The sequence below is a fragment of the Argopecten irradians genome, chromosome 15 (genome assembly GCF_041381155.1).
Source record: "Argopecten irradians isolate NY chromosome 15, Ai_NY, whole genome shotgun sequence".
Classification (NCBI taxonomy): Eukaryota; Metazoa; Mollusca; class Bivalvia; order Pectinida; family Pectinidae; genus Argopecten; species Argopecten irradians.
The window spans coordinates 22,888,148-22,915,849 of NC_091148.1; the positions used below are offsets into that span (position 1 = coordinate 22,888,148).

At 35.5% G+C, this 27,702-nt stretch overlaps 1 long non-coding RNA gene and 4 other non-coding genes across 5 annotated transcripts in view; 4 read left to right on the forward strand and 1 right to left on the reverse strand.

Annotated features, from left to right (window-relative positions):
* The first annotated feature begins 3,116 nt into the window (after positions 1–3,116).
* Trnat-ugu (transfer RNA threonine (anticodon UGU)) lies at positions 3,117–3,189 on the forward strand. Its single transcript has one exon. It is a non-coding gene; the product is annotated as a tRNA-Thr (tRNA).
* Positions 3,190–4,524: 1,335 nt separating this feature from the next.
* On the forward strand, positions 4,525–4,597 carry Trnat-ugu (transfer RNA threonine (anticodon UGU)). The gene has a single exon. It is a non-coding gene; the product is annotated as a tRNA-Thr (tRNA).
* A 572-nt stretch (positions 4,598–5,169) lies between these two features.
* On the reverse strand, positions 5,170–5,241 carry Trnag-ucc (transfer RNA glycine (anticodon UCC)). Its single transcript has one exon. It is a non-coding gene; the product is annotated as a tRNA-Gly (tRNA).
* A 418-nt stretch (positions 5,242–5,659) lies between these two features.
* Positions 5,660–5,749, forward strand: Trnay-gua (transfer RNA tyrosine (anticodon GUA)). Its single transcript is given in 2 exon segments — positions 5,660–5,696; positions 5,714–5,749. It is a non-coding gene; the product is annotated as a tRNA-Tyr (tRNA).
* An 8,522-nt stretch (positions 5,750–14,271) lies between these two features.
* The window catches only part of LOC138309288 (uncharacterized), a 32,803-nt gene continuing 19,372 nt past the window's right edge, over positions 14,272–27,702 (forward strand). The window contains exons 1-2 of the long non-coding RNA XR_011206234.1: positions 14,272–15,228; positions 23,275–23,342. This is a non-coding gene — a long non-coding RNA (uncharacterized lncRNA). The remainder of the gene's footprint in view (positions 15,229–23,274; positions 23,343–27,702) is intronic.

A 27,702-nucleotide genomic window follows, 5' to 3' on the forward strand; every position in this document is an offset into this window, starting at 1 on the left:
GAAAATATTTAATTCTTAATTTAGAAAAACTTTTTTGCATAGGCCTTCGAGACTCAAATCACAGGTAAATTAGGACCACCAGTTGGAGTTAAGTGAGGCGATTGACCTGGGGCGGTGGCCAGGATGTTCTGGCCGACGGTTCACCTGATCGACCAGTTTAAGACACCTGTGATTATAGCAGGTTGCAAAATATCACTTTCCGTTAATTAGATAACTCAAAATTATTGCTATCCGATCACAGCTCGGATCGGCACTGTAAAAAAAAAATGAAAAAAAAAAAAATGTATCTCTTCGCCATGATATATTGGGTACCTTCGATAATTTGTTAACACTTGTACTTGAGCTTTAAAAGTTTCCCATATGTACAAAACTCAATCAATAGAAAATTAATATTTGAAAACTAAATAAATGGAAATCAGTCAATTATTGAAAAATCAGAGTATGTTGGTTTTAATTGTGCTATCTTTCACGACCCTTGATTCTGAACACGTATCGTCGCCATTATAAATTTTGGGTAACTTCGATGATTTGTGTACAGATTTACCACCAAAAATTCAAAAGGTTCAATATGTTCAAATTTAAATCAATTTAATATTTTATCATGTAAAATTTAACCAAGCAACAATATTTGAAATTTTAACTGGATAATCAGTCACCAATATTGAATTCAAGAGTATGTGGGTTTAATATTGTGCTATCTTACACGACCCTTATCGGAAAAACGGTTTCGTCGCCATTATAAAATTTTAGGTAGCTTCGAACATTCAAAAGGTTCTTTATGTTCATCTTATATTCAATTGACATATATTAACTCTTTTAAATTTCTACGAAGCAAACATATATATTGGAAATTACTAAATGGAAAATCGGTCAATTAATTGATAATCAGCAAGTCATTTCTGGGTTTTTGTATTCTTTATCTATTATTTCCACGGGGCGATCCACAATGGTATCAGTTAGGAGGATCCGAGGTTATTCATTGACGGTTGAGGGGGGTACGATTTCACAGTTTATGCAATTCGTTTAACTCGAGTGTAAATCAAAACTCTACAATTATGAAACAATGTGATGGATTATTCAAATAAATTACATTTGCAATAAAGAGCCAAAACTTTATGCTATTTGGTTTATTTTCTGTTCATCACCTGAATTTTAGTCCTAGATTGCTTCATTTCGGGCGAAGCGTAGTTTCAAATATGGCCGTCGTTAGACTACTGTAGACACGCGATGCACTCTGGGATAGCTTCCGCTGCGGGCGTCGTTAAGTAAGGCTATGAGGTACCTTCTTATCCCTACTATTTAAATCTCTGCTCAAATGTATGCTTTTTATCCTGCATTGTTCAGCAATTACGTCTCAAGGAAAAAAAAGCAATGTGTTTAGGGCGGTGATTTCTATATTGAGAAGCAGAAGCGAAAACGACCATCGATAGGTCGTTTTTCGGCATATTACAACCAACCTTAAACCAAAATGTTTCAACCCCTATTCTCACAAAACTCGAGGTAAATCAGATGTAAATATAGAAAAATTAAAAAGTATCCCTTGGTCAGAGATGACTAACCAGATAAAAATCGGCACATTGAACAATTGCTGAATCGTGTCTGGTTTTACATGACACATTGAAGAAAAAAAATACAATATGTAGTTTACATTTGATATACGACTTCGTGTAAGTCGATAGTAAGTCGCACTCGAAGATATAGATTTTTTTCTTGATGTGGCAGACAAAATTTTCATTCTATTTGAGGCCATTTTTTTTTTGTAAATATGTTGCTTTCTTTTGAAAGCAGCATTGTGTATTTTGTTTGCTTTACAAAATTTACCTAAACATTTTTTGGAATATAGTTTGAATTATTACGGTATATTAAATGTAAAAAAACACTTCAAACCTACCATTTCGATCCCTTCCACTTTGGGCTTTCATAGAAATTTATTTTTATAACAATTTAATTACATTCTGCAAATTGATGGTTTCGGGAATAGTGAGCGTCTTCTGTTTCCATGGGCGACAACAGTTACAGGATTTTTTTTTCTTGTAATCTTTTGGAGCATGGACAAAAACAATTATTTTTCGTACAAAAAATGTATTACCATAGGGACAGATTCTTTAATTTTGTAGTCGATTTCATTTAACTCATCAAATATACTACTGTTTTCTGAATGCCCTGTTTTTACCTGATGTTGAGGGTAGGGTTAGATTATTAACGTTTTTTTTAGATTGTTTTATGGCGGAAACAATAACAATTGTTTTCCTTTCAATATGATGTCCACCCTCCCAAACACATTGACATTCCAACATTGTTTGACACTTGTCAAATATAAAGCAAAGATTGACACGGGGATATTTACTTTGACTCCGTACCAATCAGTTGTTATCTGTTTAATACAAGATTTCAAAAAATAACTGTTATAGCATATAACAATTATAGTATTTTTAGCCAATTGCAAACTAGCACTTTTCTCTCAATTTAATGTCTCATTGTAAGAAAAGCTATATGTTTGAGGTGTGATGTCAGATTTGCAAAAGCGAAAACAATCATCGTTTGGAACACTAAAAGCAAAACGTTCAACCTCACCATCAAAGAAGTACATTTTGGTGAGTTCATGAAGTCGATCACAAGGCTTCCTCATGGTATTCATCTTTTTCTATCTGTGGCAGACAAATTGACAAATCTTCCTATGTAATGGAGATATTTTTGCTTTTTTTTTGGAGCATCATTGTCTGTTTGTATGCCTACAGATTTATCTGTATTTGTGAATATAGTTTGATTGTTACTGTATATTAATGTATGTACGTGCAAACATTCCGGGTTTTTTTCCTCACAAACACATGGTTCACAATCAAATGTATCCAATTTAACACATTTTTGTTAAATATGTCTTATTTTGACCTATATTTAAGACTTTTTGAGACTTTGGGAATGACCTAAAAACCAGGATAAGATTTGAGATAACTACCGAAATGTGGAGATAGATAATTAGATTATAATGCATAGGACAATATATATCTAGTGCAGATTTGTCAGCTACATAATTGACTGTTGTGACACGGTATCAATCGATTGTTATCTATTGCATAAAACGAAGAGCTGCAACAGCTGTCGGGAATGAATATATCGCCTCCATAGCTCAGTGGTTAGAGCACTGGTCTTGTAAACCAGGGGTCGTGAGTTCGATCCTCACTGGGGGCTTTCTTATAATATTTTATAAAAACTGCGTTCGGTTTGTCAGAGATCAGAAAGAGTGAGCGTCTTCAATCGTCATAAAATTAGTAGCATTTACCTGTATGGTCCGAGAACGAAACAAGGCCCCATTGGCCAATATTACAATTTCTATTTTGCATTTTTCCGAATCGTTAATTCGTAGAAGTTTTCTTCCAAATTCTCATGAATGAATCCAATTCCTAAATACGTCCAATCTAAGTAAAGCTTACATGTCTTTTCATACTAATTGTGTACATAGGTATCCGCTCATGTGGGTAGATATTGGTTGTTACGGCATGTTTTTATGAGCGTAACGTTATATTTGGAAGAGAAAATGGCGTAATGTTCGCACGTTCCTCTCTCACCACATAGCCTCTAAATCGAGTAGTTCTGTATTGTAAAGAAATCGTCTCCATATCTCAGTAGTTATAGTACGCGACTTGTTAACCAGGGGTCGTGAGTTCGATCCTCACTGGGGGTTTGTTTAATTAGTTTTTATACAAATAACGGCATTTTGAATTTGGAGTTCAAGAAGAATGAGCGTCTTCTGTTTCCATGGCGGCAAATGTTTGTGTTTTTGTCTTGGAAAGCCAATGGATGGGAGTGGGGCGTCATATTTGAAAGCAAAGAAGACATTTTTTCTCGCACATACCCGATCTTCAAAACCAGACATATAAGTCATTCAAGATGTACTTTACAGGCGAAATACTCCCAGGTATAGCTGACGATGAATCCTTCGCCATGATATCCCAGACATTTCTCCGCAGAAACCACTGGACAATATATCTTCACATTTTGGTAATTATTCCAAATCAAATCCCGTTTTTTTGTTGTTTTTTTTTTTTTTTTTTTTTTTGTTATTCCAATGTCACAATAAAGTCCTAAATCTAATATTGGTCAAAATAAGATAAAGTTTCCTTTTATCTTTGCATTAAGTTATTGATTGGTACACCGTGTGTTTGTGAGAAAAAATGGAATGTTTGCACGTGCATATACATTAAGTAAACAAAGACAAAATGATGCTTCAAAAGAAAGCAAAACATATCTCCTTTAGATAGAAAGAAGTGTCACAAATAGAATGATTTGTCTGCAATATAAAAAATAAACAATTGAATAACATTGGGAAGTCATGCGATCGACTTTATGATCTAAAACAGCGAGTCCCTAACTTCGACGACACGACTTCATCGAGATGTTCATTTTTTTCAGTGCATGGTATTAAAATCACACATCATTGGTAATTCAAAATCATATACAATGTAAACACTTGGATGATAATAACTAGATAACTCAAGATTTCAATATATAATATATCCCCATAACGCCTCCATAGCTCAGTGGTTAGAGCACTGGTCTTGTAAACCAGGGGTCGTGAGTTCGATCCTCACTGGGGGCTTCTAAGTTTATGTTTTACTTATTTTGATAACACGCACAAAGGTCAAAGAAAGCCTTGTATGAGATATATACAATGTAGCCTAGCTACGCTTAGCGTATGGTGAATAAGTATATACCCAAACCTTTATAATAGAAAGTTCACTACACGGGTCGGAAGTCCTACTAGATAAAGAAGGACATGACTTGTTATCGTGATACACATATAGTGTAGTTATATAGAAATAAGTCACCGAACCCATTTAAATTAAAGATTTGAAATATGCTTCAAAATCAGAGACTTTTTAAATTCAAAATGAAGATTCAATTTCCTTCAAAATGCATTGTATTATAAAATGTCTATTTTTGAGATTATATGAAAATTATAACCTATAGAAACACACTATAATGCAATAGAGAACTAGGCCTATACCTCAAAACTAAATTGAAACTTTACTAAATACATTTAGGTGTCAATTAAAAGCTATAGTTTAATAATGGTATAACTCGAAGGGCAGGGACTTAACTAAACAAATAATCGAAATAAAACAAACAAAAATAAAAATTAAAAAAAAATAAAAACAAAAAAAACAAAGGTGCGTTGGCCGGGAGTCGAACCCGGATCGACTGCTTGGAAGGCAACCATGCTAACCGTTACACCACCGACGCTCTTGAAGGCGGAAGGAGATATCAGGTGAGTGGATCATAGCAGCCTACTCACCACGTGTACTACTAACACACCATATGGTGTGTATTGGTAGGTGCAACTGAAAATCTTCGGCATTTCGTCACTTTAATTACTATTGATTAACATTTTATGTAAAAATATATACATGCGAGAACTATCTTCCTTGCATTCATGGTATATGTCTACATACAGGCCTCATATGTAAAACATGTACATAATATACAATACAAAATATGTTTATTTTATCAAAATTGACTACAATTCTTCTGAATATTGATGTTCTCCCTCCAGAAAAATATAAAAAGTTGTCAATCATGTTATAATATATAAATATATTCAGTATTCAGTTGAAAGCATATTCTTGAACTCGGTCAAAATATATATTAGAGAGGCATGTATCCCGTGATAGCTCAGTTGGTAGAGCGGAGGACTGTAGTGGGTCATGACTTAGCTATCCTTAGGTCGCTGGTTCGACTCCGGCTCGCGGGAATTTTTTTGGTCCTGTATATTTATTTTTGAAGATAATAATTTCAATTCAAACTAATTAAATGAAAAATTGTAAGAGCCATTTATCAAATAAGTTCTAATGTAGTATAAAATTATACACTGAAAAATTGAATGTTGAAACAACATATTTTAGTATAGTTCTAAATAAATAAATATGAACAAATCACTTTATAGTTTACTTATATGATTGAAATAAAACAGAAATAAAATGTACTGAAACAAAGGAATGCGGAATAAAAAATATTGAAGGAAAAAGCATGTTGTGTAAAGAAAATAAAACGATTAACCAAAGACTTTTGACGTGTAGGTTGTACTGATCAAATCTAAAATAGTTATTCCTTTGTAGTATGTAATTTAGACAACCAGAAGAGCTGAATTTATGTACGAAAAAAGGGAGGCAACTCCGCTAACCTAAACATTATCCACTATGGCAATCGATGTATGAGCTGACAGCATCCCATCCAGGTACCATATACATAACGGTTTCATATAGTTCCGCCGGATATAAACACTTTAGCTAATCTAAAACTCAAACGTGAAATATATTAGAGAATACAAAAACTGAAATGAATTAATTGACAGGAGTGAAGCTAGGGTTGAGACAATGTGGGTGTATATCTTATTCCCTGCTGAAGCCAGCTACCCTCTCCCCTACATGTCATACCAAACGTTGTTAAATATGAAGTGGTGGTATTATCATTGCGTTCTTGTTATATATATTGCATTATTTTTTACTCACATTCTATGTTTCGATATTCCTATAGCGTCTTTTATATAAATATCATATGTTTACTATTCTAATTGTATATCTTCCATTTATATTAGTTACCGGTATGTCTCTAATGATTGGTTCTCATTAGATCAAACTAATTAATATTGATTCTAAAATGAACAGTAAAATGATGGGGAAACACAGGAGTCTATGGTAGCTATGTATGTGCCTGATTGGTATGATGTTAAATGTACTCATCAATTACGAGTTATTGGTTGGCTGACACTCAAGCATTGTCATAAAATGACGATTAAATAAAATACAACCTAGAATTAATAACGGGATGGATGGTAGGAAAATGTCATCCAGTGAATATATTCTTTACTTGTAGTGTAATGAACGTTTTCAATATTTGTTTTGAAAAAATAAGTAAAACGCCACCCTCGATACTCCAGGGATTACTATCACTGACATTATTTCCACCCCTGGACTATCTCATAGTAAAACCGAAGGCAGTTCAAGAGAAAATACTGAAATAAAAGGATCAAATTACCTGCGTCTTCTGTAGCTTCCAGTTTATTGGATAGTCCAGGGCTGGATATAACGTCAGTAATAGTAATCTGCAGTATCGAGGGTGGAAAAATGCTTTTGAATACAAAGTCTTCCAAATGACATAATTAATGTATGACTGTTACGAGATGTCTCGTGATGACATGGGCCGCACAAAATAGCTGCATAATTTATTCAAATTTAGTAGTTCATCTACAAACTAAAGGTATCCCCTCCCTCCATTTCGTTTGAAAAAGGCAGGGATGAATGTCGTCATTCGGACTAGCTCGTGGATATAGTGATCCTTGATACTATCACTGACGTCATTCGGACTAGCTCGTGGATATAGTGATCCTTGATACTATCACTGACGTTATATCTACCGCTGGACTATCTCATAGTAAAATTGAAGCATCAGCAGACACAGGTTATTTGATCCTACATGTACATTAAATGAATTGTATAACGGTACGCTGTGGTTAGTGGTCAGTTTTTCCCCTGAACTGCCTTCACTTTTACTATGATATAGTCCAGGGGGTGGATATAACGTCAGTGATAGTAACCCCTGGACTATCGAGGATAGTCGCACGGTAGCTCTATCGGTAAATCATCTAGCCAGTGTTTGCAGGTCCCAGGTTAGTCCGCTAAACCTGCCTATATTATTAGGTTTTTTTATTTCTAAAAAAGCCTAATAAAATAGGCAGGTTTAGCGGACTAGTCCCAGGTTCGAACCCCAATGTGGTCGTTCTAGTCCCCCTCTCTCCTATTACAACATTACATTTTCTATCAATAAATCTATTTCATATAATTGATGAGGACATTTTGTATAAACTGTAAATGCCCCTGTGCCGAGTCCATGAATCATTGTGTACCGACATGACAATCTGGTCGTTCTGGGTGATTCATTAGCCCAGATTTAGGATTATACACCGGCTGGCAAACGTCTAATATAAAAGGCGCCTGCGCAATCCTGTCTGCCCTGACTAGGTCAAGGTGAAGGTCGCCACTAGATACTATTACGTCATTATAATCATGTATTGTCCGAAGTGTTCCCGCTACGAGCGTGTACACATCAAGATTGATCTCGACACGGGGAACGGTGACCATCGAAGGAAAATTCAGTATAAATATGTCCATATAAGGAGATTAAAGTCTAAACAGTCCAATACGAGGACGTAACGTAAATCGACGCTATTCTTGTCATCGACGGGTCTGTTTTAATTATGTGTAGTCTGCTCAGCCATATAGCTACACGGAACGTCCATTGGACATTGGTCATTTTAACCGGATTGGCAGTCTGATGTGAAAGTAAACTGGACACCTCTGAGTCCTATTTCCTCACACCATACTAAGTGAATATCCCTTAACTCAATTCTAGTTTTAAATATCTGAGGTCAGAGGAAAATTAGACCGACTTGGCGGATTGAGCTTAAACATATTCGCGGCGTGCGATATTATAGTACATACTAAAACCGTCTAGAAAACATGGTCAAGGGGCTGTAGTCTGTTCGTGAAAGCTGACCAGCAAAATGTACAACTGACCACTATTAATTATGAATCAGCGGTCGTTATGGACACGACAAATCAATATTGAATGGTCAAAGAGCACATGTGTATACGAACTGACCACTTTGTTTCCGGCCACAGATAGCAGATACTGTAACACACGTGTGTATCGTACACTTTACACGGAATATAGAATAGGTTTCATACCGACACGTAGCGTTGAAATGTATATTTGTAAAATATCACGTATATTAAACTACCATGTAGTGGGGAAATTCACATAAAATCTAAATATTGGATTTTGATGACGAGCTAAGTCAGAACATTTCCATATTACAAGGATACATTTTTAAAGCCTCAAATATATCATATTGACATAACCACTGAGCTAAATTTATGGGATATTATGTAAAAAATTCAGAAAACTTTATCTATTATTTCTCTGGACAAATAAGATTAATAAGGAAGAAAAAATAGATAATATATATATATAATATGCGATATACGATAGTATTATATAGATTTAACACCCATATGCGTCAATGATGACCCAAAGAACAAAACTTTTATACGTTTATGTGGTAGCCCATTTTGTTACAATAACTTAGAAATCAATTGACATTATATATTAACATAACTTGGAAATCAATTGACATTATATATTAGTATAACTTAGAAATCAATTGACATTATATAGAAGTATAACTTAGAAATCAATTGACATTATATATTAGTATAACTTAGAAATCAATTGACATTATATATAAGTATAACTTAGAAATCAATTGACATTATATATAAGTATAACTTAGAAATCAATTGACATTATATATTATATACTTAGAAATCAATTGACATTATATTTAAGTATAACTTGAAATCAATTGACATTTATATAGTATAACTTAGAAATCAATGACATTATATATAAGTATAACTTAGAAATCAATTGACATATATATAAGTATAACTTAGAAATCAACTGACATTATATATTAAGTATAACTTAGAAATCAATTGACATTATACTAGTATAACTTAGAAATCAATTGACATTATACTAGTATAACTTAGAAATCAATTGACATTATATATTAGTATAACTTAGAAATCAATTGACATTATATATAAGTATAACTTAGAAATCAATTGACATTATATATTAGTATAACTTAGAAATCAATTGACATTATATATAAGTATAACTTAGAAATCAATTGACATTATATATAAGTATAACTTAGAAATCAACTGACACTATATATACGGAGTACAAATCATGGTCAAAAACATGGACATTTTAAAATATTAAAAGCCCACTGACCAACGGCATTTTGTCATTAATATAATTTACAAAACATTTATAATACCACAAACCATTTACATAGTCATCAGAGGCAATATACGTACGACTTAGCTTTACACAGTAAGCTCCCTTTAGTGAGTTGTCGTTCTTTATCGAGAAAATAAAATGAGTCGGCGATGCATTTGTCGGGTAAGATTTGCTTACCTGGGAAAACAATTTGGATAATGGATATAATATAATTAGTGAAACATAAAAAGACTTAAACGACTTTTTGTTGAATAGTGAAGGTTTGAATTTCAAATTGACTAATTAATCAAAAATGAAAGTGTCTCTCATACAAATGAAAGTCTGTTGCTAATATTGTTTACATGAGACCCAAGTTTGGTCCTATAAATGTAAAATGCGTTCTACTTGATAAAACTGTATGAACACGAGAAAATCGTCGGAAGTTCTCAATATAGTTAAACTAAGCGTGAGACACCAAAACTAGGAGAGATTAGTACGTTACTGTACACAGATTTAGTATCACGAAGTATCGCGGATGCACGTGTAAATCGCACTAAGGTTTATTTACCTCTGAGTGAAATGCCCGCATTGGCTATGGTTCTATTAAATATTCATAGTTATATGAACACGAATGTAAGTCATCTGAGAATACGATATCAACAGAAAAGATGGCGGCGTTCATATTTGTGGTGTCTGTTCTAACAGTTTTGTAGATTGGACAAGATCTCCATCTCATTTTATGTCGGAACCAATCAAATAAGGGATATTTGACGGCCGAGTTATTGATGATACCGCAGCAAAGGTACACATTGATATAGCTCCATAGCTTCTGTCACTACCCTATAATTCACAAAGTAAATGACAGTGCAGCGCCACCTATGGTCTAAGTTTGAAAGGTACGCAACTCTAACATAACAGTCAGCGAATAACATTTTCATAAGTGTTTGTTATAATGTATAATACATGTAAATAACTACAAGATTAGTCAAAATTATTCCGCCGGTCTATTGTCTTTTTATATTCCGTCTTTGCATGTAACAGATTTTGCTCCCATGTGAGTACATAGCTATTGTTACGTCATTATTTTGTGACCGCAATTCGCGACGTTTTTCTCCGAAAAGTATGACGCTCGCAAACACATTACGTCACAATCAATACCTACCCATAAGGGCAGATAGTTCTGTAATATGAAAATACAGAATTGGCCTTGAACTCAATGCATAAGAAAGATGATATAACGGCAAAATATTTCGGACTGTGCATTTAGGTATGAAATATTTTCAATTTGTCCTATGGTATTAGGTAAAACATTTGGTATCCGTATCATTTTTTAAAACACATCTGATATGAGTGCAGTGTGGTCTCCGTGGTTGATAAACGTACACGGGTTATTAAAATGATCGGAGAACGACCCGCGCGGAAACAAACACTCGTCCAAATGTACTCTAGAGCCAATTATCGATTTTACCTTTCTCTACCACTCGTATTTCAGTACAATTCCTTCATTTATATCTAGATACACAATGAAAATCTGTAAACATCGCCATTTTACTGTCCATCAAAATAACCAATGTCACTTTGGTGCATTAAATGTGCACCGTCACACCTGGTAAGCGCCCGCCATTTTAGAACCTGTTTTCCTGACCGCGCGCCTCTACTGTAATTGGCGGGTCAGATCTTACTCATCGTCTGCTCCTTGAAGGTCATCGCCTTTCGGTGGCCACACGCACGGGGTCCGTTAGCCACGGAAAAACATGAAATTTGAATGAAACATGCATAGAATTTTCTCAGGATCAAAATGGTGTATTCCAAAATACGTTTTACACATGTTTTAGTTACGTAACACACGTGAACAGTTGGAGGAAAGGCCTTGTAGCTATACGCCGGTCAATAGCGGGCATTACTCCGAGGTGGGGTTAAAAGTTTAGCCGGTCGTTTCACAATATGCTTGTCGGGGCTCACCAAGGGGGGAGCCTCTTTTAATCAAGTAATAATTCTTGAAATTTAGTCTCAAGGACACTTTGTTGATCATAAAGCGGCGACCTGTAGCTTGACAAAGGTATGTTTGTTGTTTGGGGTCCGCCATTTTACCTCGATTCTAGTTCGTTAATAAAACTGCATAGTGATCTGACCTATCTGACGGAGTGACTAACAGAATAAGGCATGGACAAACACATGTTCTAAAGCTGCTGTTTACCAAAGACTAGTTAGCTTTATGTTATTGGTCTGAATTAATCTAGAATAAATCTTCTTTTCAAATAATGTATTGGTGGAGTAAATTCTATGCACTAATAAAAAAAATCCGGCTGGGAATCTCGATGTTAAATTCAGATAGAACATCTTATCTGTTCTTAGATTGTATACCACATGCCGTGTGGCGCGAACATCCCCCTATATACAATAAATCTGATCCCCTTCTCCAGATGCCTAGGAAATCGCCATGACCAATGGTCGCGCGAGTAATATAAATATACTGCACGCTTGTCTACTTGCGGTTTCCTAGATTTATGATACGTAATATTCACATTTTCACTCTATTTTTAATGTCCCTTTCAACTTTTGACACTAGGAATCTATAAAAAATGAATTGATTGATATAAATCAAAATTAGAGTTTATAACAGCATGAACCGGTAAAAAAATAATGAAAATGTTTTATATTGAAAATAATAATGGTTCACTAGACTTTTATCATTATGATCTGGTCATTACCACGTGTCCCTCTCCAAGAAATGTTAGCTTTTATCATTTTAAACTCTACTATAAGGTATTGTCTTTGTTAATGCTTGTCTATTTTTAATATTCAAGAAATAAGATGGTTTACCCCCTAATTTACGTTGTATAATGTATTTATTTTGTTTACAGGATTACTAGGGGATTTTTTTACCGTTGGTTCTGCCATTAAATTGCATGCGAATGGTGATTTATTACATTACAGTACACATTTATATTTTATATGCCGTTAGTATTTGTACTGAAACATATGCAGGACGAACAACTGTTCGTACTATACGTTTATTACAACAAAATTTATAGACTTATGAATAATGATTGTCCTCCCTCGCGCCGCGTTATAAATCACGTATTTATGTTTTGTTGTGTGAGAGGCACGCAATGTCATACTCAGGCTTAGAAGTGAGGCGATCGTCCATTCACTCCAATAGCCATGCTCACGGACTTGGGGTCAGCGCGAGGTCTGCAGGCTTCTATATCGGTACATCTAGTCGTTTGTGCGCTTGTCCAGCTATGTAAGGAAACTCACACACGTCAAACATTATTTTGTTGTATTTTACGAGCTGTACGGAAGCTCTTCAACAGCAAACTTATTCTGTCCCAGAGTAAATTGCGTTCTCTGTCGGTGGTTTTTCACCGGGTACTCCAGCTTTCCTCCACATAAAAAGTTGCACATTTTTTAAGACCTTGGCTGTTAAAATGACGTTAAACAGTTCAAACCAAATGTTCCTTTCTGTGAGACAAACGTAGAATGTACTTACGGGCCACGTGGAATTATTATTTTGCTGTGCGTTGCCTACCATTTAGAAGTGTTCGTTTTCTGTTTTACATTAAACTGTCGGCGGGAATTAGAGCTACAGTCTGTTGTCAAATAAAACCTCCGAATAGATTTATATTTTTTTAAATTCTATAATACCTTTCGATACTTGAAGTCGAAAATAACACTTTTCTATTTTACTCTAAACCAACTTATTGTGGCGCGCGATGAAATTTTGATTATTTTGAGATAAGAATCGTCTAAAAATGTCAAGATCTCGAAATTGACAACTCACGACTTATCACGAACTTACTCGAGTCTCGAGAACATTACAATCATTGCAAAGATTTGAAAACTGCGACAAAAATTGTTTTTACAAAATATCCGATTTAAACCAGGGGGAGATTATTTTTTGTGAAAGGGCGAGAGTGTATGCCGAGCTCGATTTTACTGGCGGGCTGCTCTACCGAGTGATGAGATAATTAATGCGAAATTCTTCACAAGGCGAGCGTATCACCACGTGTAATTAAAACCTGCCAAACCATTATACCAGAGACCTACATAATTTACTTTTATTTAAATCTAAAATCTATTAACAACTTGGGCCCTGGCGGCCAGTCTGGAATAAGTCGTACGGCATGGAAACGCGAAAATCAGTCACCGCCCGCGAGAATACGTTCGTGTACAATACCTGTCGTTAGACTCTAAATGGGTTTCTGTTTCCATTGTTTGGTTCGACCACAGTGTGATGTGTATCAGAAGAATTATATGGTATATATGGTTGTCCGTACATACACACAGAAAGCTAAAGAGCTATAGCTTCAGTGTACACACATGTTACACCTACTGACCACAGTAACGTCAGTCCGCCCAGTGGTCACTTCTACACATACGCTAACCCTGATACACATACTGACCATTACTGACCAACACATATATACTCGTCTGCATGTCGACCACAGCCTGGCCGATTTCGTGTACGTAGCAATGTCCGAGCTGACCGGTCATCGCTAACTGACCACTACGAGAATATGGAGCCAGGTGGAGAAATTATTTGATTAGGTCAGCGGAAAAAGGTGTGAAAACGTCTAATTTTGATTAACAGGAAATGTGATTCATCATACAGTAACGCTTTATTCATTATTTTAATCTGACAACGAAATACTGGATTTTTTTCAAACTATCAGGTTTTATAATGTTATTACATTTCAACGTGTTTTAACAGAAATGTTTGACCAGTACTTTTGGAGGATTTCGGACCATGGATATAATGCACGTTGTTATAGCCGGTTACTGTGGCAGGTGTGTTTCAGTTGATTGATAACGACTATTTATATCACAGATTTCGCTGGACCATGTCCAGATAGTTTATCACTGGCTGGTCAGCTTTTGTCGTGGATCTGACCAGTACGCTTAAAATAGTAAACCGAATGTATTTTCCTCATATTGACCGGTGACGCTCCGCCATAACGCTCGAGTCAATATGTATATATACATATTTGCATACGGCATAAAGCAACAAGTTCACGTTCAGATGTAGGACAATCGTGAATTATTATAACTCTGTGTTGTATAAAAATCGATTTAATTACTACAAGTCAGTGCTCTGAATTCTGGATCCCCCGTTGGAGCCCCTTTTTGGCGGGCGGTTGTTGGCGTCCTTGGGTTTGCCTAAAGTGCAGAAAATAGCTGTGACTAGACCAGAGACAGTGGCACATCGACGGAGGCAGAAAGAAAAAATAACTTTATTCAAAAATCAAGAAAAACCCAATATCATATTTGGTGATTATTTTTCTAAAAATCAAAATTTTCGCATATATAAAACACTTAGCTTTCATTGGTGGCTGTTTGAAATGGACGTTTGGATTCAAGAAAGGAAAATCAACAGGAAAGGTAAGAGTTCACGAAAATCTATGATAAAATTTCGACTTTTCGTATTATAAGTAAGGCTTGTCAACTCCACATGTAATTACAAAATACAGTTTTCATAATTGACATAGAAAAGTTAAATATATATGAAACTCAAAGTAAAGGAAAGATGCCTTGTATAAAAAGTCCGTTAATTCAAAATCAAGGCGATATCACTTGCCTTCTTTCCAGGTAGAGCTTCATAGAATACTTAATCAATATGAAACCTGTGATAAAACAGAACTGATATATATCACATAGGCATACCTGGTTTTAGATTTCATATAATCGATTAAAGCGGTAAATTACGGAAATAAATCTAATCTGTTTTCGTTGGGAGAATAACAATTTCTGTACGATATGCTTGAAATTGATGTCGAAGGGATTGGATATATGTTGTGTCAATTATGTCGATTCGTAATCTAAAAGCATCGGATTTTAGTGTAACTTAAGATTATTGCGACTGCATTCCCTTTTGACTCATTTCAGCGCCAACGGTTAGTATTTCTGTGCCTTCAGACAATATTGTACACATTTCCAGACAGTTAATATCCCACACATTTATAGCCCTCAGTTAAGATTCCACAAATTGACCCCCTCCCCAGCCAATATCCCACATATTTTGTCGCCTTCGTTCATTATTCTATATATTTCATCACCTTCGGTCGCAATATTCCACAAATTTAAACTCCATCTTAATGTTCCAAATATTATGTCGCCTTCGTTCATTTCAGCGCCCTCGGCCAATAAACCACCCAAATTAGCGCCCTCGGCCAATAACCCACCCATTTTTATATTCCACATGTCTACGCCCCTAGTCAAATAACCGCGATTGCGGCGCCCTCAGCCAAACAAATATCCACTCATTCTGCGCACTCAGTAAATATTCTACATATTCCAACGCCTCTAGCCATAATACTGCACATGTTGTGCACATATTTTATTAGCTCCCTCAGTAGACATCCATACATTTCTGCGCCGTCGGTAAATGTCCTACATTTTAGCGCCCTCAGTCGATACTCCACATTTTAGCGCCCTCAGCCAATATTCCACATTTTAGCGTTTTCCGTCGATGTTGCGCATTTTTTTTTTGCATAAAGGTGGTTTCATCTTCACTCGATACAAGAGTTCATATTTACCTCATTTAGGTGGTCAACAGGGCGCTGTTTTAAACGCGATTTCATCTTAACTCTGTCTTGGGATTCTAGACGGATTCGTTTTAGAAGCGTTATATTCACTTTGTCTAGGGATTCTACAGGACTCTATTTTATAGGTGGTGATATTTTCACTTTATTAAGGAATTCTACAGGGCTCTGTTTTAGAGGCGGTGCTATATTCACTCATTTAAAATTTCTACATGGCTATGTTTTAAAGGCGGTATCATCTTCAAGTTATCTAGGGGGTTCTATAGGGCTCTGTTTTAGAGGTGCTATTTTTTACTTTTTAGGGGTTCTACAGGGCTCTATTTTAAAGGCGATGCTATATTCACTCATCTAAAAGTTCTATAGGGCTATGTTTTAGAGGCGGTATCAACTTCATTTTATCTAGCGGTTCTTCAGGGCTTCATGTTAGATGCGGTATTCTACAGGGCAAATTTTCAGAGGCGGTACCAGCATCAAGTTCCTTAGGAGTTCTTCAGGGCTCTGTTTTAGAGGCGTTATTTTCTACACTTTATCTGGGAGTTCTACAGGGCAATGCTATTATCTTCACTTTATCTAGGGGTTGTACATGGCTCTGTTTTAGAGGTAGTAGCATCTTCACTTTATCTAGGGGTTGTACATGGCTCTGTTTTAGAGGCAGTAGCATCTTCACTTTATCTAGGAGTTCTTTAGGGCAATGCTTTAGGGGCAATATCATCTTCACTTTATCTAGGAGTTGTACATGGCTCTGTTTGAGTTCACGTTCCCTAAGAGTTCTACAGGGCTCTGTTTTAGAGGCGGTGCTATCATCACTCTATCTAGGGTATCTACAGTAGCAGGGCTATGTTTAGAGGCGGTGTATTCACTTTATGAAGGGATTATACATTGCTGTATTTGAGGGGCAGTATCATCTTCATTTTATCTAGGGGTTCTACGGGGCTCAAACTGATTAAAATATAGATCCTTACACCCACTCCGTCCAATAGAGGATCTAACAACATCTCATAAGGGGTCATGTTCAGATGACCTTTATATCATCTGTACATCAGATTAAATGCATTTCTACGCCTTGCTACGTCACGACATTTCGCCCCGGTTTACTTATACATTTGGCTTTGTTGTGCTCTTTGGGCGAGATAACTACATACACAGACACAGTCAGACAGCATTTTCACACAGTTTCGTCCCCAGTCAAGATTCTGGCAGCAGCAATGTGATTGGAGTTCTAAAGGTCACCAGAACGTGACCCTTAGTGGGATGTTGTCAGATCCTCTTATCAAACGTAGTGATAATAAGGATCGATTTTTGATCAGATGTACAGAGCTCTATTTAAGAGGCGGTGCTATCATCTTTTTATCTAGGGGTTCTACAGAGCTCTGTTTTAGAGACGGTGTATTCACTCTGTGTAGGGTTCTACAGAGCCAGTATCATCTTCCCTCTAACTAGGGGTTCTACACGGCTGTTTTCTTAATCTAAAGGTTTTATGGGCTCTGCTATAGAGGCAATGCGTTCTTCAATTTGTCTTGGAGTTTTACAGGGCTCTTTGTTACATGCTGTGCCAATTTACACTTTATCTTTGGGTTTTTCAGGGCTCTGTTTTAGATGCGGTATCAACTTCAGATCATCTAGTTCTACCAGGGTCTTTGTGTCTTCACTTTATAGATAATTGATGTTAATATTCTCCTCTTACGTAAACGTATGTCACACATTATAGCAATGATTATTTTAGCAAGGCCGTAAACGTATGTCACACATTATAGCAATGATTATTTTAGCAAGGCCTCCTCTGTATGCAATGCTTTGTATGTGTACCTGTCCGTATGTTTCGGGAGTCTGTGGTGTATTCGTGTTGTTTTTGTAACAGTAGGAATCTGGCCCTTATACAACAATAAAACATACCGCCCAGAACACCAAAAACACATCCCACCCTAATAACGAGCGAACCAGTCGTCCATCTCTCTTTATGCTGAGCGCTCAGCAGGCGCAAAACCTACCAGTTTTAAAGACCTTGGTGTGTCTCAGCCAAGGGACAGAACCCATAGCCTACCTCATAGGGGTGATCGCTCAAATGTGAGGCGGTGTCAAGGGAGGCGTTAGGAAGACGAAAATTCAAATTTCAAATTTAGTCGCCTTTATATCGTGAAATGGCAGCAGCCAGTACAATCCCATCGCCCTAACTGCAGGACTAACATGAAGAGCTGTAGTCATTGTCAATTGCTCGAGATATAACAAAAATATGTCCATCATCAATAGTTTATTCTGATATGTCAAATATATTTCATATTATGACATTTTCGATAGTCTAATTACTGAAAGTATCCAAACTGTACTTGTTTGTGGAATATTCGTGTTTTACAAACGGTAGCAAAAAGATGTACCGTAACTAAACCTTGATTTGAAGTTGACATGATATCTTAAGTTGATTTTCTTTCTATAAACATGTACACATTACTGATTCACTGATAAAATATGTATGGGCTATATCTTATTTGACCTACATGGACTCAGAATTATAGATTTGTATACATGTAAATACGTTTCTGATTTTTAATACAACGCGACTAGCGTTTGTATTATTGCTATCCGGTTTACCATGATGTGTAGGACTATGTAGGACTTGCCCTACAATGACATCTAGTGGTGACCCCTCAAATCATTTCATTCATAAACTTCCAATCATAAAATCCTTATTTATTGAATAATATTCCTTTTTACCAATAAAAATGTTGCATTCACTTTACTGCAGTATGCAATCGTGGGAAGCTTGCCTTATGATTGGTGGAATTCACACAGCCTCTGTAGAATATACACACACATACTCCCTATCTGTGTCTACATGTGTATACATGTACATACAATTTACATCTGGTGGTGACTCCTTTGTCTGACTTACATAAACTGTTAATGATAATACAAATTAGAATTGCTATTGATATAAGACTTATAGACCTCAGAGTTAAAAAGTAAACAGTTCAGAGTTACTTTCTGTTTACATAATGCTTTAAAATGATTATTGATAAGGCTGTTCTCATGTGTGCATGGTTTTACCTACATAGGTGTGCAACAGGAGTCAGGAGTGTAGGACAAAAATTCCTTTTTAAATGGAGATAAGACTTATATGCTTTCTTTATTTTGAAATTGTTTATTTTATGTTTAATTAAGAAGAGTGTCAAACAATATTCCTTCGGACCAATCAAAATGTGGCATTCCCATTACTGCATTTGTGTGTATGCAGTCATGGGAAGCCTGCTTCCTGATTGGTGGAATTCACACAGCCTCTGTGTAGAATATACACACACCTACTCTACATGTGTATACACTCCTCTGTCTAACTTATATAAACACTGTTAATGACAATACAAATTGGAATTACTATCTAAGGCTTACAGATCTCAGAGTTAAAAGTAAACTAATCTGAGTTTCTTTCTGTGTACATTATAGTAATGTTTTAAAATGATTATTCATAAGCTTAAGGCTGCCCTCATGTGTGCATGGTTTCACTATACATACATAACTGTGCAACACAAGAGTCAAGAATGTAGGACAAAAACTCATTTTTAATGAATATATGTAGGAATTTTGATTAAGAAGAATGTCAAACAAAGATATACATTAGTTGAATATTCTTCAATTACGCTTAATTTTCCAGGACCTACGGCTGTTTTTTGGTCAAATATATCATTGGTCATTAAAATTTTTTTTTCACAAAATCAGAGTGGTGTATCAAATGTCATATAATCAACAGGACTTGATGGCAATACTGAATTCATCAAATTAATTTTATTTCATTCTAATTTTTCTGTATCGAGTACTTTGATTGTTCTAATTGTAGAAATTCAAACTTCGGGATTTCAATGTATAAACAATGGTTAGACAGAATTTTTAGTTAGTTTAAATTTACAAAAATATATGAAGAATTTGTAAATAAAAAGAATTATTCAAGCATTGTTGTAAAAACACGTCTACCAGAACTATACTAAGGGGCTGCTGAAGCCATGCTGTTATTTTCACAATATGCTTCAGAAATGTTAAAATTTAACTTTTCCATATTATGGTACACAGATACTAGCTATTTCTCCTTGATCTCTGACTTTCCCCGCTTGGTATCTTCGGCGGCATGCTTCAGTGATATAGCACTATAAAAAGGGCAACAGTTCCACTATACAAGAAGACACAACATGAATATACCGCAGTCTCCCAAAACACGCACCTCGCACAACATACACACAACACACCGCATACATGGGAGGCCGTCCTTACATGACCATAGCTGTTAATAGGACGTTAAAGATGTTCCTTCGCTGACAAATGGTAATTTTTTCACTATAAAAAACCGGAGCAGACGATTTAGTATTTTTCTCCAGTTACAAAAGCTACTTACTTTACACCATTACCACCATTGAAAAGTTTGAGCTTCTAATTTTACTTCGAGTTAAAAATATGAAAAATAATTAATTGCATCCCGAAAAAAATCCGTGACACTATATCCTATATGGAATGAAGTACTGATTGCGCATGCACCAAAAGCGAAATAAATTATTTTATATTATTTTTTTCTGTTAATTAGGCATATATATACACGATTAAACACCAATTATTGTTCAAATGATTAACATCATTTATGCTCTGTCGGCGGTGGAGCATCTTTAATTAATCATACAAACAAACAAACAAACAATGTCATAATATGATACAATGTTTGATAGTAGTACCGGTACATAAACAAACAAACAACATTGACATTATAATGCTTCAATAAGATATTGAAAGAGAATCAACAATATGTCACCTTTTATTGTTTCCGTCATTGTATTATTTTAAGCAATATTATTCAAATACAGATCCTTATAACGACTCCGCTCCATAGAGGATCTGACAACATCCCAGTAGGGGTCACGTTATGATGACCTTTATACCACCTGAACTTCAGACCAAATGCATTTTGTTCACCTCGCTACATCAATTGAAAACGTCATTTCGTCCCAGCCCACATATGCATTTAGCTTTGTTGTGCTCTTTGGGCGAGATGACTACATACACGAAAATGATTCTAACAGCTCTTACTAACCTTTCGTCCCCCTTCCAGGCTGTATTGATTAATTCAAAATGACATATTTTTATTTTAAAGATGCTCCACCGCCGACAAATAGTATTTTTTTCACTATCAAAAACAGGAGCAGACGATTTAGTATTTTTCTTCAGTTACAAAAAATTACTTACTTTACACCATAACCACCATTGAAAAGTTGGAGCTTCTAATTCTACGTCAAGTTAAAAATATGAAAAATAATTAATTGCATCCCGAAAAAATTCCGACGCACTATATCCTACATGGAATAAAGTACTGATTGCGCATGCACCAAAGGCAAAATGAAAATATATATATTATTTTTGTATTAATTAGACATACATACACACGATTGAACACCAATTATTGTTCAAATAATGAATAGCATTCATGCTCTGTCGGCGGTGGAGCATCTTTAAGAAAAAAAATATTCTGTTGAATGACCCACAAATGTCAATATAGATGGTGGAATTTTCAACAATAATTTGTAAAAAAATAACTAATAATAAAGATAAAGTACTAAGCTTTATATGAAGCTTTATATGTTCGTTCTCCTTTCAAAGTTATGGGTTTTCATCAAATGAGAAAAATTTTCTCTACAGCTTGCTATCGATTTAACGAAATGATATTTCTAAGTTATAAACTACATTTCCTGCAAAAATTTGAAGGAACTTCAATGCAGACAAAAAAGGCGACTAAGTTTAGGATATGATAGTTTCTCTTCTTCATAACTGACTATCTTCTTCCTACCGTCTCTCTTGACACCGCCCCACTTTTGGTTTTGGGTTCTCTGGCCGAGACATTTCATAACTTTTCCTTCTGCTTAGCGCTCAGCAATAACAGAGGGCAACGACTGGTTTGCTCGTTGTCAGAATAATGTGACAGAGTGCTGTGTGTTGCTTCGGCAACACGCTTCAGTGATATAGCACTATAAAAAGGGCAACAGTTCCACTATACAAGAAGTATAACTCAGTCTCCTATATTCACACACTACAACACATTGAACACAGGGAGGCCGCCCTTAAATGGCCCTGGCTCAGTGTCTGAACGTGACTGTGAATTTTCCATAGACAATCGGTCTACAGAGAAAGTTAATTCTATGGCCCCAGCTGCTATTTTTTCATAGACCCATTATATCATCATATACATGTATTGAATTAAAAATGAAAGAACTGTAAGATTGATTGTAATGCTTCTAAGGGTTTTGTGATACTAAAGCAACAAAAAACAATGGAAATTGCTAAATTTACAGATTTTTCACAATGAATTTTATTCTTTATCCTTGTCAAGCATTTCATTAAATATAGATGAAAATCAGAATTTGTCAATGGATGCAGAATAAAAGAATTTTGTGTCAAAATTGTGACCACTGCTGGCTGTTACATTAAACCTAATGAAACAAACAATTAACATTGTTATGTGACTGTGAGTTTTGCCGTTTTCTGATTGGTCTAGACCGCTCGGTCAGGTCTTGACAAAATGCAATGTCAACCTGAGACCGATGAACACCTGTTCAGAGGTTGACATTGCAAATCCGGTAACCACGCTATAAATAGACACAGGGAATTCCCTGTCTCTTCCACATTTTTGACGAATCAAAATAGAGCATTGCCGATCATCGGACAACAGCCATGGTTTGAGGTGTTATGTGTCATAGAAAAAGCATTTCATGAAGGGAATTCTAAATATAGATAATATAAGCGTTCTCAGCGAAACAGTATCCCAGAGAGATTTTAACTCCCCTGGCTTCATTCTTTCGGATGATAAGCTGATTGTAATTATGGAGATTATAATATCATGTAGATTCTTTCATTTTCATTACAGGATACATGTTGTATTTGTATCAATGAAGCACAAGACCACCTAACGTAGAACTGGACATCATCAATCTGGTAAGTCTTTTATTATGTTTAAATATTGTATTTATAATGCTTAAAAAACGTCACCGTTGACTGTTGATAAAAATGTTAATTTCTGCAAAAAAAATGTAGAGAACAGAAAGTTTGACAAAAAAACGAAGACTTTGAAAAATTATTGGTTTTAAATTTCACTATCATTGTTTTGGTGTGAGACAGCTTTGTCCTGTGCGGGGTAGCTTAATCTATAAAGGATAAATCGTACAACCAGACTTTAAGCTTAATATATTATTAATAGCAAAATACACGTGAATTAAATCCTTGTTTTTTGAAAGCCATTTGACGAACCTTAAATCTGTCTGCTTAGAAAGCGTTCCACCACTGAACAGCCAATCAAAAGAGACGTTTCAAACGGTCTATGTGGAACCTATTGATGATGTGTTTTACACTTTTCATTCTTGACCAATTAATTTCCTTCTAAAATTGGACATATGGTAAACGCTATCAATATGGCAGCACTTAAAACAGAAATAATGTACGTGTATATTAAAGATATCAGTACGCTTCTGTTGTGGGGTGTTTGAGATAATAATATTTCTCCGACATGATTTTGGTCTAATGTAGGTAGCAACACGTGACATTGATAAGAATGAAATTTGCTGATGATACCCCAGTCTCCTAATTTAACCGTAGTTAAGATATCCACTGTTTTAGCTGTTATGAGAAAATCTATACCTATGATTCTAATAAGGATATTTCCATATCTTAATGTGACCAGGATTCCCATACACTGTATTTCTTTATTTCACTGTGATCGGGTTTTTTTATGTTGAAGAAATCTCTATATAACTGATTATGGTAATATGTATCTCTAACTGTGGTCTGGATTGATATAAATCATCTGTGTATTACTTGTCGTACAGTTGAACCGGAAGTCACTCCCGGAAGTCGATGTCAAGAGTAACCCGGATGTTGATAATTGTGTTAATGCATTTATTGTATAAATAATCATCATTCTGTAGTTTCTCTGCATTTCTTTCCACTTCTCGATCATACAGTCTTTAAAGATGCTCCACCGCGGAAAGAGCATAAACGATACTCATGATTTGAAAAATAATTCTTGTTCAATCATATGTCTAATAAACACAAAAAATTATATGAAAAATATTTTTTCTGTTGGTGCATACGCAATTACTTCATTCCTATATAGGAAATAGTGCCACGGATTGTTTTATTTGGGTACAATTAATTATATTTAATATTTTTATCTTGAAGTAAAATTAGAAGCTCGAACTTTTCAATGGTGGTAACGGTATAAAGTAACTTAAGTAAGTAACTTTTGTCAATGAAGAAAAATACTTGTTCGTCTGCTCCTGTTTTTGATAGAGGAAAAAGACCGTTTGTCAGCGGTGGAACATCTTTAATAATATGAAGTGAACACATGATGCATCAATACAGATAACGGATACCGTCTTTATAAAATGTTATTATCTAAAAAATCATCTCTTTAACTCAGTTTTAAAGGGACACTGTGTTTCAAAGCTATATTTTGTGTAGATAACAGAACAATTAAGTTGCGTAAGGGTATATCTAAAAATGGGTTCCTTATTTCAAAATAGGTTATTCTTTTAGATGCTGGAAAATGGATGATAGATCAACAAAAACTTTCTGTACGATCAAACGGCCACAAATCGTTATTATCAACGGCCGACCGATCCCAGAACAATCAGATTATACAGAGAAATAACACCATTGTTGTATTTTTCACTGACGAGCAAAAACAAGTCGAAGCTGATATTAAATTTAAAACATGTGAACTAGGATCTCTGCTACCACAAGTGATAAGGTGTTGAAGTGGACATGGCTTTTTGGAAGAAAATGGTTTCCATAAATTTAAAACATGTGAACTAGGATTTCTGCTTCAATAAATCTGATCAACAGTGATAAGGTGTTGAAGTGGACATGGCTTTTTGGAAGAAAATGGTTTTCAATATTTTTTTGTTTTTGATTGAAAATATCAAAATAGTTTGGATACTTTTAACAATCTACGGAAAGTAGAGATTTTTCAGAGCTAAAGTCTAAATCATGCAGAGTAGACCAAAATATCCGATAGACCCCGAATATCCTATTACATACGAGATTGGATTTCGAGTGTCCGGCCGTATCAGACGATATGGTCAGTCCGTGTCTGGACTATAGACGGTGGTTTGACCTCAGCTTTACCTTACAATAGACGGGTACAGGAGTGTACGTGTGTGTGGATTTAAATTCCTTTGTGTACTTGTCTACAACAGCCCAGCGATAACAGAACGCGGCCCGACCGATAATGTTACAAGGTCATCGTCTACTGTAATCTAGCACTGGCAGGCTCCTTCTGTATCTGATTGGTTGGATATTTTATGATAGTTCAGCACTCTCAGGCTCTCCATGTTTTTGATTGGTTGGATATTTTATGGTAGTTCAGCACTCTCAGGCTCTCTATGTTTTTGATTGGCTGGATATTTAATGGTAAAACATCACTGATAGGCTCTCATTGTCTTTGTTTGGTTAGATATTCTATGATGTTTGCGATTGGTTGAATATTCTAAAATCGATGGCCACTTACAAGGACTTTTTGTGTTTTGTGATTGGTTGAATATTCTATGATAAAATACTATCGGGGTGCTATATAGTTGTGATTGGTTGGTTATTATTCGGCAGCCGAAATGAAATGTGCAAAGACTGAAAGACTTTTAACATAAACACATAACCAAAGCTACGTCTTGATTCCTACAAATGATGTAATTATAAATATTTTAAAACAATCCCCGCCAAATACATTATGTAGTCATATTTAGTACTTGTTGAATCTGTAGAGACACTATGTATACTCATGTATAGCATGGCAGGTGGGCGGTACAGGCCCTCTTGGTCTCTTGCTTCCATTTTCATTGCACTGTACATCATAGATAATGAATTTTAACTCTGGCAATTACAATATGTACGTATATAACGAGAGCCTGTGATATTGATATAACGAGAGCCTGTGATATAGATATAACGAGAGCCTGAGATATGATAAGCGTTAAAAATGTGGCTTATCTATGAAACATGTGATATTGGTTTAACATAATCTGGCAAGCCGTCACTGGAATGTTACAGATTGATGGGAGGGGAGGTATTGACCAGCTGACACGAAACTCATGTTCTGAAGTCTGAGGTCTGATGGTCAGTATGTAGGGAATCAATCCAACATATGATGAAATTGGGTGTAAGGATGGCCATTCATATTGAAAAAGTTATGATTTACTGGAAAATGTTGCTAATTAGCCAGAGGAATTCCAGGAAATTAGTTGGAATTCAGCTGAGAAATCATATACAAAAGTAAGGGACATGTGATTGGTGCTGGCCAGTGTTGAATACTGACCATCACTGACCACTACATATGACCGATATCTATCCAACACATGATGTTGATGATAGACTAGCAAACCGTATCTGTTATGTTACTTATTACTGGGATTTATAATTCACAAGAAGACGATAATCTAATATAATAATACGGCTGAGAATTTCTTATCTTAAACTATAGTCTGGTGGTCAGTTTAGTATCGGTCATCGTTGAGAATTGACCATCACTGACCATCACATGTGATGACCAGACGAATATAAAGTAGTCCTGATATACATGCACTGACCGTTATGTGGGTGAGGCGGAGTGGACTACACATGTTAAATCAATAGACAGGGTGAGAGCTAGGTCAGGACAGTCAATACTTCTCTGTGGCATATCCTAATGGACGCGACGCTTCATATATATGAACAAAATATCACAATTCATCTTTTGAGTAAAACGCGATGTTTAGTAAATACTAGCAAAACGGAACACTTCTTCGAAACTAGCAACACAAAACGATTCTTATATACGCGTAATAACGCTTCGTCTACACGAGCAAAATACGACGTTTCTTATATACAAGCAAAAAACCGAAACGTTTCATTTTTAGAGCAAACTATAGCCTTTTATCTTTAAGTCATAGACACCATAGTTCATAATATGTATGTTCAAAAAACGTAACGTTTCATCTGTGCGTGAAAACGAGCGTATCTACATTGTAGATACAGTGAAAAACACTGCTTCTCCTCTGTTTGCCAAAACACAAACGAACCTATACGAACAATAGCGTTACGTCTCATGAAATTTGGACATTTCAACCAAGCGTGCAAAACGTGATGTTTTATCTATATGTGCATAAACGTTTTATCTGTTATGTAAAATATTAGATTGATAAAAATGTGTTTCCATGGTAAAATATGTACGCGCCCATTTAACCGATCACCAAACAGTATCTTGCATGTGTACCTATTCACTGTCGGAGTTTATGTCGGAGCATACACAATGCAAAATGCACGTGTG